The sequence below is a fragment of the Talpa occidentalis genome, unplaced genomic scaffold, assembly GCF_014898055.3.
Source record: "Talpa occidentalis isolate TD23 unplaced genomic scaffold, MPIMG_talOcc4v2.1 talOcc4.10, whole genome shotgun sequence".
Classification (NCBI taxonomy): domain Eukaryota; kingdom Metazoa; phylum Chordata; class Mammalia; order Eulipotyphla; family Talpidae; genus Talpa; species Talpa occidentalis.
In genome coordinates, this window is record NW_023600993.1 from 98,249,565 (window position 1) to 98,263,249 (window position 13,685).

Here is a 13,685-nt window from a genome sequence, read left to right on the forward strand (position 1 = left end):
GTATTCAGAAAACCTGCCTTTTTCAGCACTGCACATTTTATGGGACATGGGAGGAGTGGAAGGAGGAGCTGGCATTCTGAATTTGCTGTCTTTTCTCTTCCTTTTTCATACGTACACAAAGCGCTGTAGATATCAGGCAACTAGAAGTTCAAGGTGGGAAGGGAGATAGGCTTTCCTAGGGATGATCACCTTACAAAGCATACACAAAGGTCCAACTTATTCCTGGAGCCCTGCCAAGGGAGACAGCAACAGAGCTGAGCTTTTGTTTGCATTTTCTGTGCCAGCATTCAGGATATATCAGCGGTAAGAGAGGGGGGACCTGTTGTCTGTGTTTTAGCATAGTTTTCAGGTAGCCAGGGACTCTGTTGAGATGACTGATGAGTGAGGATGGAAATATGATCTAGTGGGAGGGGACTATATATTTAAGGAACTGGGCTTCAAGCTGTAGTTTTAAGGTACCCTATAGGAACTACAGTTTGACTTTTCCACATATCCCCTCCACCCCTATGTTGACAGAAGGTGTGCGTGTTAGTAGGCTTTAACAATAAGTAAGAATCCAAATTCAACTGGATTGGAAGATAAGGGAAGATGGATCAAGATAACTGGCTTGCTTAACTGAAATTCTGTGGGAGGATTGCAGGCATAGTTGGATCTAGGTGGTTTTATCTGTCATGAGTTACTTATAAATGGCAGAAATCAATCTAACTTGTATATGTGTAAAGGACTTATTCAAGGCTAACATGTGGCTCACAGAATATCTGGAAAGAGCAAAGATTCAGGCTCAGTGGCTCTGAAACTAGGAGTGACTTCCAAATTGGAGGATCCCAGAACTTTATTAGAGCAAACACCATTGTCTCTGCTCATCACTGCAACTGAGAATAGCATCAGAACCTCTGGTATTGGTGCCACCAGGAAGCTGTATGTCCCTGAGTCCTCTCACCAGTGAGGATCTGAGTGGGTCTTATCCAGGTTGCCAGCATCCAGATGGCATGGTGCTCTGACTCACTGAGGTGACCTCACCTCCCTGAAACATAGCTGCAAGGGAGTCTGAAAACATGTTTCTGAGGTCTCATGTGGAGAACATGAGTCCCTAAGATGGGAAATTCTCTAAACATGAGGAAGGAAAGTAAAGGTACTTGGGGAATAACAAAAGAAGCTAACACATCTCTGTAATTTATTATGTACCTGGCCATTTTCTACATACTTCAGATGTATCATTAATTTAATCCTCACAACCTCCTGAGAGATAGGTATTCCTCAGATGAGGAATCTGAGATTGAGGTAAAGTGACTCATCCAAGTCTAGGGTTACCATCCATCCTGGCTTGCCTGTGACAATCTCCAAATAGAGATTATGAGCACCTCCAACAACTCTCAAAGTCTGATTCAGCCTATGAGTCCAATTGTCCTTCTACCAAGGCTTTTGGTAGAAGGTCAGACCACACAGTGGTGATGTTGCTGTCTCTCCTCTTGCTGCTCGCCCTACTTTTCTGGGTAAGTCAAGGGGTGAGCCTCACTGGATGCAAAGAGTGTCTGGTCATCTCTCCATGCCTTCTCAAATCTCCAGAGATATTCTAATCTCCTGACCTAATCAGGGACAATGTTGGGCCAGGAATCCAAGTCACTAACTGCATAGCCAATGCATCTTTTACCACTTTTGCACACACTCCTTTATCAGATTAGCTAAATTCTAAGAAAAAATATCTTCATTGTTGAGATAAAACAAGATGCAGGCATTTTGCTGGGAAGGAATACAGGAAACATCCATGGCTGGGGTGGGAAGTCCAGAAAAAGATCCCAGGAATCCTGGGAGGTGGCCATCAAAAGAGTGATGGGGACATGCTGAAGTTACAACCAATCCTCTCCATCCCATTTTGGCAGCAGGAGTTGCAAGGGATATCCATATCCTTCTAGATGCTTCTGTTTCAGTAGAAAGATGAACTGTGGGGACTTACGCCTGCTCCATTCGCCATCTGAACACCTCCAAGTCTTCTGTGGCTGGCACAATCTGGCTCCTATCACCATCCATCATAAGCTGGCAGTGGATGCAATACCTGGGGCCCATGGGCCCAGAGCTAACAGAGCCCATCTGTATGGGCTGCTTGGCACTGGGACACATGGGCCTGAGCAGACTGCTGATGGAAGAAGGACTGGGCTGGCAGCAATGCATGTTTTCCCTGATGTCTGACATTTCTCCGTCCAGGAGCTGCAGACAGCATGGAATGTACCTCTCCTGAGAGCTGGGAAAGCTGGCAGCCTCTGAGGCCTGTACCCTCACTGGACACATGGAAATGAGTCCCCAGGAAAAGCCTGGAGAAAAAGGTGGGCATTTATCAGAGCTCTCTTTACCTCTTCCTAAGGACAGGAGATGACATGTTTAGCCACTATTGAGAAACCTTCCATTCCATTGGGAGAAGCTTCCAGAAGCTGTGGTTTAGCCAGCTGTCCATGACCCAATGGCAATGCTTGATCAGTCACACTCCACCCTTCTCCCACCTTCTATGGCATCAGCAAAATCCACAGCTCTACCTCCATAATAGACTCTGCATTGTCCATTTCTCTCCATCCCTATCAAGCCCACGCTAGTCCAAACTACCCCCCATCTTTAACCTGGCCCACTCAGAATCCCTCCAACTTATCCCTTTCATTTCGCACCCCCCAACCCATCTTTCATACACTGGCAAGACACATCATTTGAAAATATGTATCAGACGGAACTACTCACCCTCTAATAGCCTCGAGGTGAGGGGGTGTTCTATCTAAAATAAAATTCCACCTCCTTCTTTGTCTTCAACACTCTGTGTTCTTGGCTCCCCATATGCTTCTAACACTCCAGTTGGATCAGTGTGGTGGTTCCTCAAACAATTAAAAACAGAATTACCCTATGATCCAACAGTTGCACTTCCAGGTACATACCTGAGAAATTGAAATCATCTACACCGACAGGGAAATGTACCCCCATCTTCATAGCAGCATTATTTCCAATAGTCCAAAGGTGGAAGCCACCATGTCACTCTCAGAAGAATGAGGGGCAGTGCTGGTCTCTGAGAATGTTTCAAGGCTTGTGCCAAGTGGCATGACCCAGCACGGTCAGAGGGCCAGGGCTGGGGCCTTCTAGGGCCTTCAACTGCTGGCGGTAGTGGGATGGGCAGCAGCTGTACCTTGACCACTTTAGCAGAAGACATCCCAAGTGGAGGCATGAGAGCTAGGGAGAACAGGGGAGAGGGTGCAAAGGGGCACCTTAACCTCTCCCTGTAGCTTCAAAGTGGGGGCAGATGCTGGGGTCCATTCTTCCTTGTCCTTTCACAAGGGCATTGATTTTATACCCGCTCCCCCCACCCCAAGGGGAGGAGGCAGCAGGGGTGGTGGGCCGGAAACCACGACTGTCTGGTCTCCTATCTGATGGTTTTCATTAGCTCCCCCATCTACCTCACCCCAATGCTACCCTCAGGACCCAGTGCCCCCACCTTGCACCTTGCACTCCACGTATATGCCAAGTTTGGTCTCCTGCAAACATGCACTATTCTATGCATGGAAACTTTCTCTCCCTTCGGGCTGTGATGTCCTGCTTCACAGGAAGAAAGCTGAGGCTCAGGGCAGGGCCCACACGTTGGCCACAGAGCCAGAGCCAGCACTCAGCCCCCCAGCGAGCCTGGGGCAGGGCCTCCAGAGGTCGACGGCTCAACCACGTGCACACTGGGGACCCAGCTCCTCTGAGCCTGCATTCAAGGACTCCCTCAAGCCCCTTCACCCACAGCTTGCCCTCACCATGCCTCCTGCCGTGACTCATTCCCCACCCAGACCCCGACCCCACCCCTGCACAGTCTGGTGAGATACCCCAGTAAGCGCCCCGGAAAGGTCAGCTGCTTTATTCTCGCTGTTACTGCCACCGTCGTCACCTGCCACAGGCTGCGTCTGCTCGCCTCTCAGGACCCCATCCCTCTGAGCAGCCCTTCCTGGGTGGGGGAGTCCCTGCTTCCCAAGACACCCTTGTCTAGTCTCCCAGGTACATGGTCCCCTCTGGAGTGCTCCAGGCTTTGGAGGGGGTGCTTATGAGGTTGGACTCTGGCCCCAGCTGACCTGGGCTCCTACCCTGGCTCTGAGTGACCTTGAGCAAGTGACTTGACCTCTCCGTGTGTGCCCGTGTTTCCTGGGGGACGGGTGATAGAAGTACCTGTTTCTGGGGTAGGTGTGGGCATCAGACGTATGAATGCTCTCCACAGAGCCTGGACCAGGAGCGTCCAGCACTGGGGCTTCGGCTCTTTTTCACCATCTGCCTTGCTCTCTGCATCATGAGCACCTGAAGGACATGGACCAGGCTCCGCTGGCCTTCATGTTCTTGGCACCAGCATGGTGCCCGGACCCGGCATCTGCCACTCTAGTGCTCCTAGCTTGCAGTCAGGTCTCTTGTGGGTTGCCTCCTTATTCCTCCAGCCCAAAGGCTCTGTTCCAGTCTGGAAAAGCAGAAGAGAGACCCACCCAGGCTTGGCCCTTTGGGCTGCCGGCCTGGAGAGCCCAAGAAGACCCAAGACCTGTCAGCTGGGCAGGGCTGACACTCCTCAGCAAGGGCTTTGGGGACCAGCCACCCTCAGCCGGGAGGCATTTAGCATCTTATTTGGAGGCGTCGTGAGGGAGGCGTCTTGAAGAGGCCCAGAGCATATGCTGACTCTCGGACAGGGCCAGATGGCAGGGAATTGGCTGGATTCCCTCTGTATTTGCGAGCCCGCTGACCTGTCCAGCAGCTCCAAAATGCAAAAGAGAGATGATAATGGTGCTTTGAAATGACTGGCACTGGGAAGCCGCAGGAGCCTGGCAAAGAAAGAGCCTGCTGTTGTCGCTGGTGCTTGGCTGCATTTAGGAGCCAGCAAAGGGGATGGAGTCCAGCCTGCCGGTGACTACCCTGCTCAGCTGCCTGGCTCAGGCCTTCCGACCACCCTACCGAGGATCTAGACTAGAGCACTGGTCAGGAGACAGGATCCTGGAGCCTGTGGCCTGGGCTCAACCCTGGCCTCAGCTGTGCAAAACAGCTTCATTAACTTAATTCTCTGTGCCTCAGTTTCCTTACCTGTGAAATGGGAATGCAGTTGCTGTAACAGCAGAAAAACACCGTTGTGTCAGTGTGACCACAGCTGACTCTTCTCTGGGACTTCGATGTGCCGTGACCTGCTCTCTCCGTGGATGGTGTCAGTCAGTCCTTACAAGCAGCCAGGAGGTAGGAGCTGTTCTTCCCTCTATTTTTAAAATACATGAAGTAAAGAGAGTTTGAACAATTCACTTGGGTCATCGAGCTAGAAATGGGCAGAACCAGAATTCAGACCAAGGCAGCGTGTCCCACAATCCATGAGTCACCTGCAGGCCGCGTAGCCTGTGTGACACCCAGAATCACAGACAGACTGCCCTGAAGCCAGCGCTTATGAACTACTCTGGAAGACCAAAGAAAGCCCTGCCTTCCATCAGTTAAAACAGCCAGACACGATGGCTTAGCTCTCTGCAGCCAGTCATTAGCTCTTTTCCCCTAGAAAAAGGCATGAGTTAGGCCAATAGGGCTGCAAATCATGCAAACCCCCTTGTGTGTCCACCAACGATGCTCCAAAGGCCATTACTGCTCACACAGGAGCTCTGGCAGCTGTGGTTTGGTTAGTCCTGTGGCCCGAGGACACCATTAAGGAGCCATTTTCTGTTCTGTGATCTTTGGAGCATCAACTTTGTCCAGAGGCCAATTCCCATCTTGAGACAAGATGGCTGCCCACTGTTCCCAGCAGTTTCAGATGTGAACCACGTCTAACAGAGGAGAAGGGTTGCGTTTGTTCTTGCATGTTTTCTTAGGAATCTGAAAACATTCTCTAGAATCTTCTAGAAGACACTGTATCTGGTGTCATTGGCCAGTGCTGGGTCACATGCTCTTTTTTCGGCCAATCAGAGGCAGGGGTTCATGTGGAGTTGACTGGATAGTGGAGACCCCTGCCTAGCCTCCTTCCTGTGTCTCTACTTCCTTCAGTTGCTGCTTCTGCCATTCCTCCTGCAGAGGCCCCCGCCCCTTCCTCAATATCATTTTGGCAGCTGTTTGTATCGAGTAACAGGAAACCCAAGGAAGAGACTTAACGGAGATGTTTGTTTTTTTCTCACATCAGAAGCCCTGAGGCAGGTAGTGTTGAGCCTGTGCTGTATCAGTGATATTCAGGCATCAGGCTCTTTCTGTCTCTCCACTCTGCATCCTCAGTGTTCTGGTTTTCATCTACAGACTCAAACTCTTCTGGCTTTAAAATGGCGGCTTCACTTCCAGGCAGGAAGGAGAGAGAAGGAAGTCTGGTGGTTTTGACGTCTCAGAAATGCCCTGAAGAAATCCACATGGATCTCCTTGGCTTGCATGGTTCATGTGGCCACTGTTAGCTGCAAGGGAGTCTGGGATCTTGCAACCTTGAAGGAAGCCTGGGAGGAGGTGAGACTGGCAGGGCAGCTAGTCATGTCTGCTACACTCTTCCTTAGAGCTCAGCTCACCCTGCACACCACTGCAAATCCCTTCCTTCTTCCCTAAGTGAATGGACTCCCCCCACCCCCTTCTGAGAAACCAAAGTGAAAAAGAAAAAAGGGGAAAAGGCGCTGATGGAACACCTTGTGTGTCATCTCCTACATTCTTCAAAACCTTCTCAGGTGGTGTTCACGACATATTTGTTGATTAGGGCAACTGAGGCTCAGAGAGCAGTCATGATTTGCCCAGGGTCCCAGATAAATTTGGGGCTTAGCAGGAATGTGAACTGGGCCTGTCTCCCCCAAAAATGCAAGCTGTCCTATTCCACCAGTTCCCATAGAGCCCCAGTGAGCTTGTCTGCTCCGGGGCAGAGCACTGATATTTGGCTCCATCTCTCCCAATGATACTACACATTCCTTCAGTCCCGAGTGTTACCACACATGGGGGAGAGCACTCCCATCAACACCTGCCTCCTGGCTGCAGGGAGAGGGGACCATGTGGGCTGGAGTTGGTGCCCGAGCCCAATCAGCAGCCTCTGACTAGAAGCCTGAGAACATCACTTCTGACTGTGGTGAGAACATTAAACTTGCAAGTAGGTACTGTGCTCCCACAGATGCAAATGCCAACCCTGCATATTTTTCTCCTCCTTCTCTCTCCCCTGAGTTCTGCTGGGGGCTGGTTCATGGGAAGTTGGTTAATTGGAACTGTCCCTGCTGCTCCTGTGAGAAATGGGACATTCTACACCATGTCCCCTGGAGAAAACCTCCCATCTGCTCACGCCATGAGGATAATTATGTGTATAAATGACCCTTCCTCTCATCCTCCCCTAGCCTGGATTCGAGGGGGGTGTTGCTGAAGGGAGAGTGCTCATGATGACAGTCAGAGTGACCTTTGAGATGAGGGAGTGTGTCTGAATCGGCTCCCAGATCAGCCATCTGCCCTGACCACCACGGCAGGATCGATTTCTGTTCTAGGGATGGAAACAGACATTTATTTTAAAATATTTTCTGGAATGAATCTGGGATTTGGGAAGGGTGCATCTACAATTATTATTTTTGAACTTGATATGACTCCAAGCCACAGAGAAAGTCATTGACAGTTACTGGGTTTACTTTTGTTTCTTGTTACCATGAGGACAGACGCCAGGCTGAGTCGTGTAGGGAATGCACTAGGTGCTTTCATAACAGTAATACCTTCAGCCTCTCTGAATACCCCTAATGTGAAACATATCACATGGGATTTCTTCTACCTGGAAATGCCCCTGAGCCTTGGAGTGAGGACTTAGGGGACAAGACCACTCACCAATCTTGATGTCTGGGCCAGTTCATGTCCTCTTCAAGGGTCTCGGTGTTCCTGCTTGTGGAATGGGAGGGCAGATTTAGTTTCAGTTACCTCTGTGGTAAGCAGAATGATGGCCCCCTAAAATGTTTTTGACCTTAAAATAGGGAGAGTATCCTGGGTTATCTGGGTGGCAGTGTTGATAAAAACTCAGCCTGATGTTGCTGATTTTGAAGATGGAAGAAGGGGCCACAAGCCAAGGAATGTGGGTGGCCTCATTCTGGAAGTTGGAAAAGATAAGGAAACAGTCTCAGAATGGTCCTGCCAATAGTTTAATTTTAGACCTTGAAGACAGATCCTTTTTGGACTTGTGATCTCCAGAATTATAAGAGGATACTATTTATATCACTAAATTTGTTGTCATTTGTTACAGCAGTTATATGAAGCTAATACAACCTTTAAGCTCCTCTAGTCCTGGGATCTGCTGATTGATCTCCTCCCACCTGAATCCAAAGATTCTCATATCCCTACATTGATTTTCTCTTTGGATGTCTATAATTCACTGATCCTTCCTCTCACCCATTCACCCACCCATCAATCTATCCATCTGTCCACTCACCCACCCATCTTCTTACCCTACCACCTACTACCTACTCATCTACCTACCCATCCACCCAATGAAACATTCATTGCCATCATGTTCCACTGCCTCTCACTATGGGCTTGATACAGTAAGTCATCACTCCTTCCATTACTTCTAAGAGCCCACGGGATCGACTCCTACCTCTGGACTATGTAACATTCTCACATTTCCTCTGTCTTCATCTTTGCTACCCACCTCCCTGATTTATTTAACTTGAGACACACTGGCTTCTTTGATGATGATCCCCAAACATTATGAGCCATACATCTGGTTCAGGGTCTCTTATCTACATAAATCACCCCCTTTCCTCCTGTAATATTTTGCTCAAATTTCTACATCTCAGGGAAGTCTTCCTAGTCATAATGTTTAAAATTTCAAATTGCTTCTCCCCAAACATATCGCCTTCCTTTCTTTTGTTGTTATTCATAAATCCGAATACCATCTGACATATTGCACATGCTATTTAATTATCTTGTTTATTTCCTTTTCACTGGGATGCAAGCTTTAGAGGGTTAGGATTTTTGCCTTTTTCTTAAACTACCATGTCCCTGGAACTAGCAACAGTGTCTGTCATATAGCAGGCATCCAATGAATGAATAAATGAATCCAGGCAAGAAATAGTATCTTGGCATAAGTTTGTGGAATTGAGAAATGAAATTGATTTGAGACATACTGAAAGAAAAAATTTTTCATTTGCATTTCACATTAAGCCAAGTTTTCCTTTGTGCTCTCTATATTTATTGTCATATTTACGCTTCCTCCAATATTATACGAACATTCATTATTTTTTCCCAGTGTTTTGATGTTTCTATATTTAATTTACCAGTGCATCTAAAATTTATTTTGATGTATACCATGAGATATGGATCAGATTTAATATTTTCATCTAGATTATTAGGCATTTTCAAAATGATGTGAACAGCATTTATTGAATAATCTATCTTTCTGTAAATAATGGAAATGCAAGATTTATCTATTCTAATGGTTCTGATATTGTAAAGTCATCTCTCTCGGAGTCTTTTCCAAACTTTCTACTGAGTTTTGTTGCTCCATTCTCCATCAGTTGAGGCTTCAGTTAGCTTTCTATTGTGAGAATGCCTGACAGTTAACTCCATAATTTCTGTCTTTAATTTAAAAAATTATGACTTAATTTTCCAAATTTACTATAGACCATTTTTCCCATGATAATTTCCTGGAATTTCACTTAACATAGATTGAAAGAGAGGAAATAGCTTTCTAGTCAATATTAACTGTCTATCCAGGATTATGCTGTGTATCCTATTATTTGTTTTTTTTCCCCCATAGTTCTATTCATGGGATCCCCAAGTCTTGTTATAATAATCTAAGTGCTTTATGTTATTACTATTGGAAACTGGATTTATTTCTCTTTGGGGTTTTGTGCTTATTCTTCACATAAGGGATACCTTGATTTGTGCATCTGGCTTTTGGTCTGCTGAAGTTTTTCTTTATTCCTGTATCAACACAAAAAAGAGTAGAGCTAGTTCTCCTAGGTTTCCTTTCTTCTCAACCAAATTCCATGTTTTTCTTACTTGTTTTTTTCTCTTTATGGAAATGTTATAATTGATTTATTTAGCTCCTTAAATATATGCTGATTTTGTTGATCATTGGATTTCTGGACACAATTATAAGCCCTGGAAGTTCTAGCTGATTCTCTTGGATTTTCCAGGTGATGATCCACTGATACACTTTGTTTAAATCCATGTACCCCTTACTGTCTGTCAAAGTATGTGGTCATTAAACACCTGCTTCCCGTTGTCCACTTTCTCCATCATAGGGAGGTTTCTGGTCCAGGGAAATGGAGTGTTGAAGATGGTGTGACAGAGGGAACAGGCCTGGGAAGCACTAGAGCAGAAGCTGCTATACGTGTCAGAAATCCTAATAGAAGTCAGCGTGAAACTAAGATTCTTTTCTCCAAGATGCAGATTTTCATAAAACACATACCTGCACCTTGCTTTTATACAAATTAGGTGTGGCAGGTACCGAAGTAAATGTAAAAGAATTAGTAATTGACAATCAATTCCCTTAAATTATTTAAATGTCTTAGCCCCTTATTCCAGAACTTGACATTTTCAAGGAGACAAGATTATTCAATTTGACACATGGATTGAGCTAAAGGAACACCTTGTTTGGCTTGAACTGAAGATGAGAGAAAGCCGATGTATGTGTAGTTGGGTGGGTATGGGGGGTCTTGATGCCACAGTTGCCAGGGTGATACTGATCTGACCAATTAGGTTGCTCGGCACCCCTACCTATAAGTCACCTCTAATTGTTTCTTTTCTTTCATGTGCCACATCACCCAGTCTTCAGGAAGGGCAGTGGGCTCTGTCTTTAGAATACATCCAAGTCCAGCCACTTCTTCTTGTTCTCCCTGGCACAGGCACCATCATCTTTCCCCTGGTCTTTACAGTGGCCTCCTCACTGGCCTCTCCTCCTGCCATCACCCTCTATCCTGACCCTCTCTCCTCATCAGAGAGTTTACGTGATGTGTTTACACACAGATCAACTCTTGTGATTCCTCTCACCCCCCCCATGGACTTCCCATGTCGTTTGGAATGAAAAGAGGGAAGAAAGTGGTGGGACTCTGGCACCAGCTTCATTTCTGGAAAATTCAATTCTAGAAAATTTGTTTCTAGAAAAATTGGCAACACTCTCCTGTTTAGCATTCCATGGGACCCCCAAGCTCTCCTGTACTCCCTCCCTGATTTCCCCCTTGGAATCCAGATGTTCTTCCTGATCCACCCTCCTGGGGCTCTGACCAGTGTGTCTACTCCCCTTAAGCCTCAGCCCCCCTCCTTATAGGCTGTCCCACTCATATACGGGGTCCCCAAAGATTGTGGCAACAGCTACATTGGAAGCATTGAAAAGTGAAAAAAAAAAAAAATTCAAAATGGAACCAATGCACCAGGAGAATAGAAAGACATTCTCTTGAGGAATTTTGTGGTGACTCTATTGACACAAGGGATGAAAATTTATTTTCCAGCATTGGAAGTTCAGGAAGGGAAACAGGCTGTGAGCTCACACGTCCTACACATTCCCCAGGTGGGAAAGAATTGACATCCGTGTTCACCCAGAATCCTCCAAATAGACATGAGGCAGCTCTTTCAATCATCATTTTATGGTTTCCTTTCCCACGGTACCATTTCTCAACCCTAGGCCAGTGGCTCCCAGCACCTCCCCTTCAAGTTCTAGGCTCTGTCCCAAGTCTCAGACCTCACTATTCACTGTCAAGTTAATCCTAGAAGATTCAAACACAAGTAGCATCTTCCTTATCCACCCCCCTCCCCAGTACAGCTTCTCCTCCAGACAACCTTATTTCTGTTCAGGCCCCTCATCCAGTCAGCCACGCAAGTTCAAAGACATTCATGTGGCCTTTGGCTCCCTGAGTGTTGGTTAAGATGCTTTGGGCCACAGGTAACAGCAACTCCAACAATGTTTTGGGGTTTGAGAGGAAAAAGCAAGTGTCTTTAGCAAAAGACTGGGAAAGGCTTTGCACATTCCACTTCTGCCTAAAACCAGAAAAACAAGGCAGTTCAAGGGAACAGTCTGTTTCCATCTGTCCTGTTCATTAGGAGTAGAACCTTCCCAGTGGCCCCATCACACAGCCCCTCAGGTCTCCTTGGCCAGAATGAGGTCAGAGGGTAACCCACACCGCAAGGGGAGTTGGGAACGTATCTGGCAATATGCCTGGGAGAGCAAGATTGGTTTTGACCCATTAAGATTTATTTCCATTTTGCCTAGAAAAGCAATCAGGGTTTCCTTAGTCAGAAGAGTGATCATGGCTGTTGGGGAAGCAGGTGTCAGTGCCAGACACACGATCTTCTTGCACCCCCCACCCCCGCCACCCACATACTAGTCAGAGTGCTGTCTTATCATTTCCTCTCCTTAAACACCTTGATCATTTTTGCTTCATTCCTCTTGTCACACCTTTATCACACTGCCCTGCCTCTCACCTCTATCCCACACCTACCTTTCTCACATCTGAAATTCAAGCCGAACTAGGTAAACCTTTGCTCTAAACATTTGTTGAATTGAATAATCTTCCTAAAAATGTCAAGTTCTAGAATAAGGGGCTAAGACATTTAAATAATTTAAGGGGAAAAACTGTCACTAACCAGTTCTTTCACATTTACTTTGCCACACCTACATTTGCAAAATATCAAGAGGCAGGTATGTGTTTTATGAAAATTTGCTTTCGACAATAAGGATCCTATTTTCCTATTGATTTCTGACAAGTAAAACTTATCTTCTGCTCTAGGGCTTCCCAGCCCTGTCCTCATCCATGTCCTACAATCTTTAAGCCCACATTTCCCTGTACCGAAAAATGGGTAGCATCTTGGTCCCAGGTTAGTTAGAGTCTAGGCCCTGCGGCCTAGCTTGGGGGCCTGCTCATAACCAGGTGTCTGTTTTGAGCTGGATTTCTTTGCAAGACGCTGCCTGCATCTTTCAATGGGCCCCAATCTCGGCTTCTGGGAATCAGCCAGCCGCACTAGCAGTGAGTTATGATGTCAGTATTCCAGAATTTCTAACAAAATTCTCCTGAGCAAAAGCTGCTGTTACTTCACCTCCCCCCAGTCACATTTCTAGTTGATGAGTGAGCCAAGGAACAGAAAATCCTATGGTTTGGAGGGAACAAGGAAGAGTGAAATTATTTCAGCTTTAGGAAATCACTGTGCCCCACTTATTTTATTTAAGAAAAAGGGATTTCATTTTCCATTTATTTCCTTCTCTAAATCTAGATTCAGAGCCAAAAAAAAAAAAGAATAGCAGATTTGGATCAACAGCCCTTCCTTCTGCTCCCCCACGGGCTCCTTATTTGTCCCAAGATAGAAAATCCAGCCACGGTCTTTAGGAACCGTGCTCTTCGCTGGCCAGGACGGGTTTCAAATCCCATCTAATTGACTTGAAATAAATGTGCACTCGCTGATGAAAGTCAATGCCTCCAGGCTGCAAGAGGCAACCCCAAGTGGAGACTGCTTAGCTGAGTCCAGCACCCCCCCGTGACCCTTCCCAGCACATGTACAAGGGCCTCCCTCTAGCCGGGGTGCCCTGGACAGTCGATCCTGGGGACAGTCGCTTGGCACAATCACTCTGCTCGATATTGATGCCTTTTGTGGGGCTCCTTGGCCTAATGAAAAGTCACGCTGTGCATGATTTTAATTAGGATTTGCATCAGGCCGGGCAAGGCTTTCAAAGAGAGAGGAAACCACAAGCTGAGCATTCAGTGGGTGGGGGCCGCAGGGAGGGAGGACAGTTTATTTATAACCCTTCCTGCCAC

General features: G+C 46.8%; 1 long non-coding RNA gene across 1 annotated transcript in view; it reads right to left on the minus strand.

Moving 5' to 3' along the window:
- Nucleotides 1-13,685, minus strand: part of LOC119236239 (uncharacterized) — a 32,526-nt gene that overhangs the window by 7,562 nt on the left and 11,279 nt on the right. Inside the window, exons 5-9 of the long non-coding RNA XR_005123011.2 lie at nt 9,814-9,861; nt 7,771-7,824; nt 5,065-5,230; nt 4,174-4,453; nt 2,725-2,855 (exon numbers count right to left, since the gene is read on the minus strand). This is a non-coding gene — a long non-coding RNA (uncharacterized LOC119236239). The remainder of the gene's footprint in view (nt 1-2,724; nt 2,856-4,173; nt 4,454-5,064; nt 5,231-7,770; nt 7,825-9,813; nt 9,862-13,685) is intronic.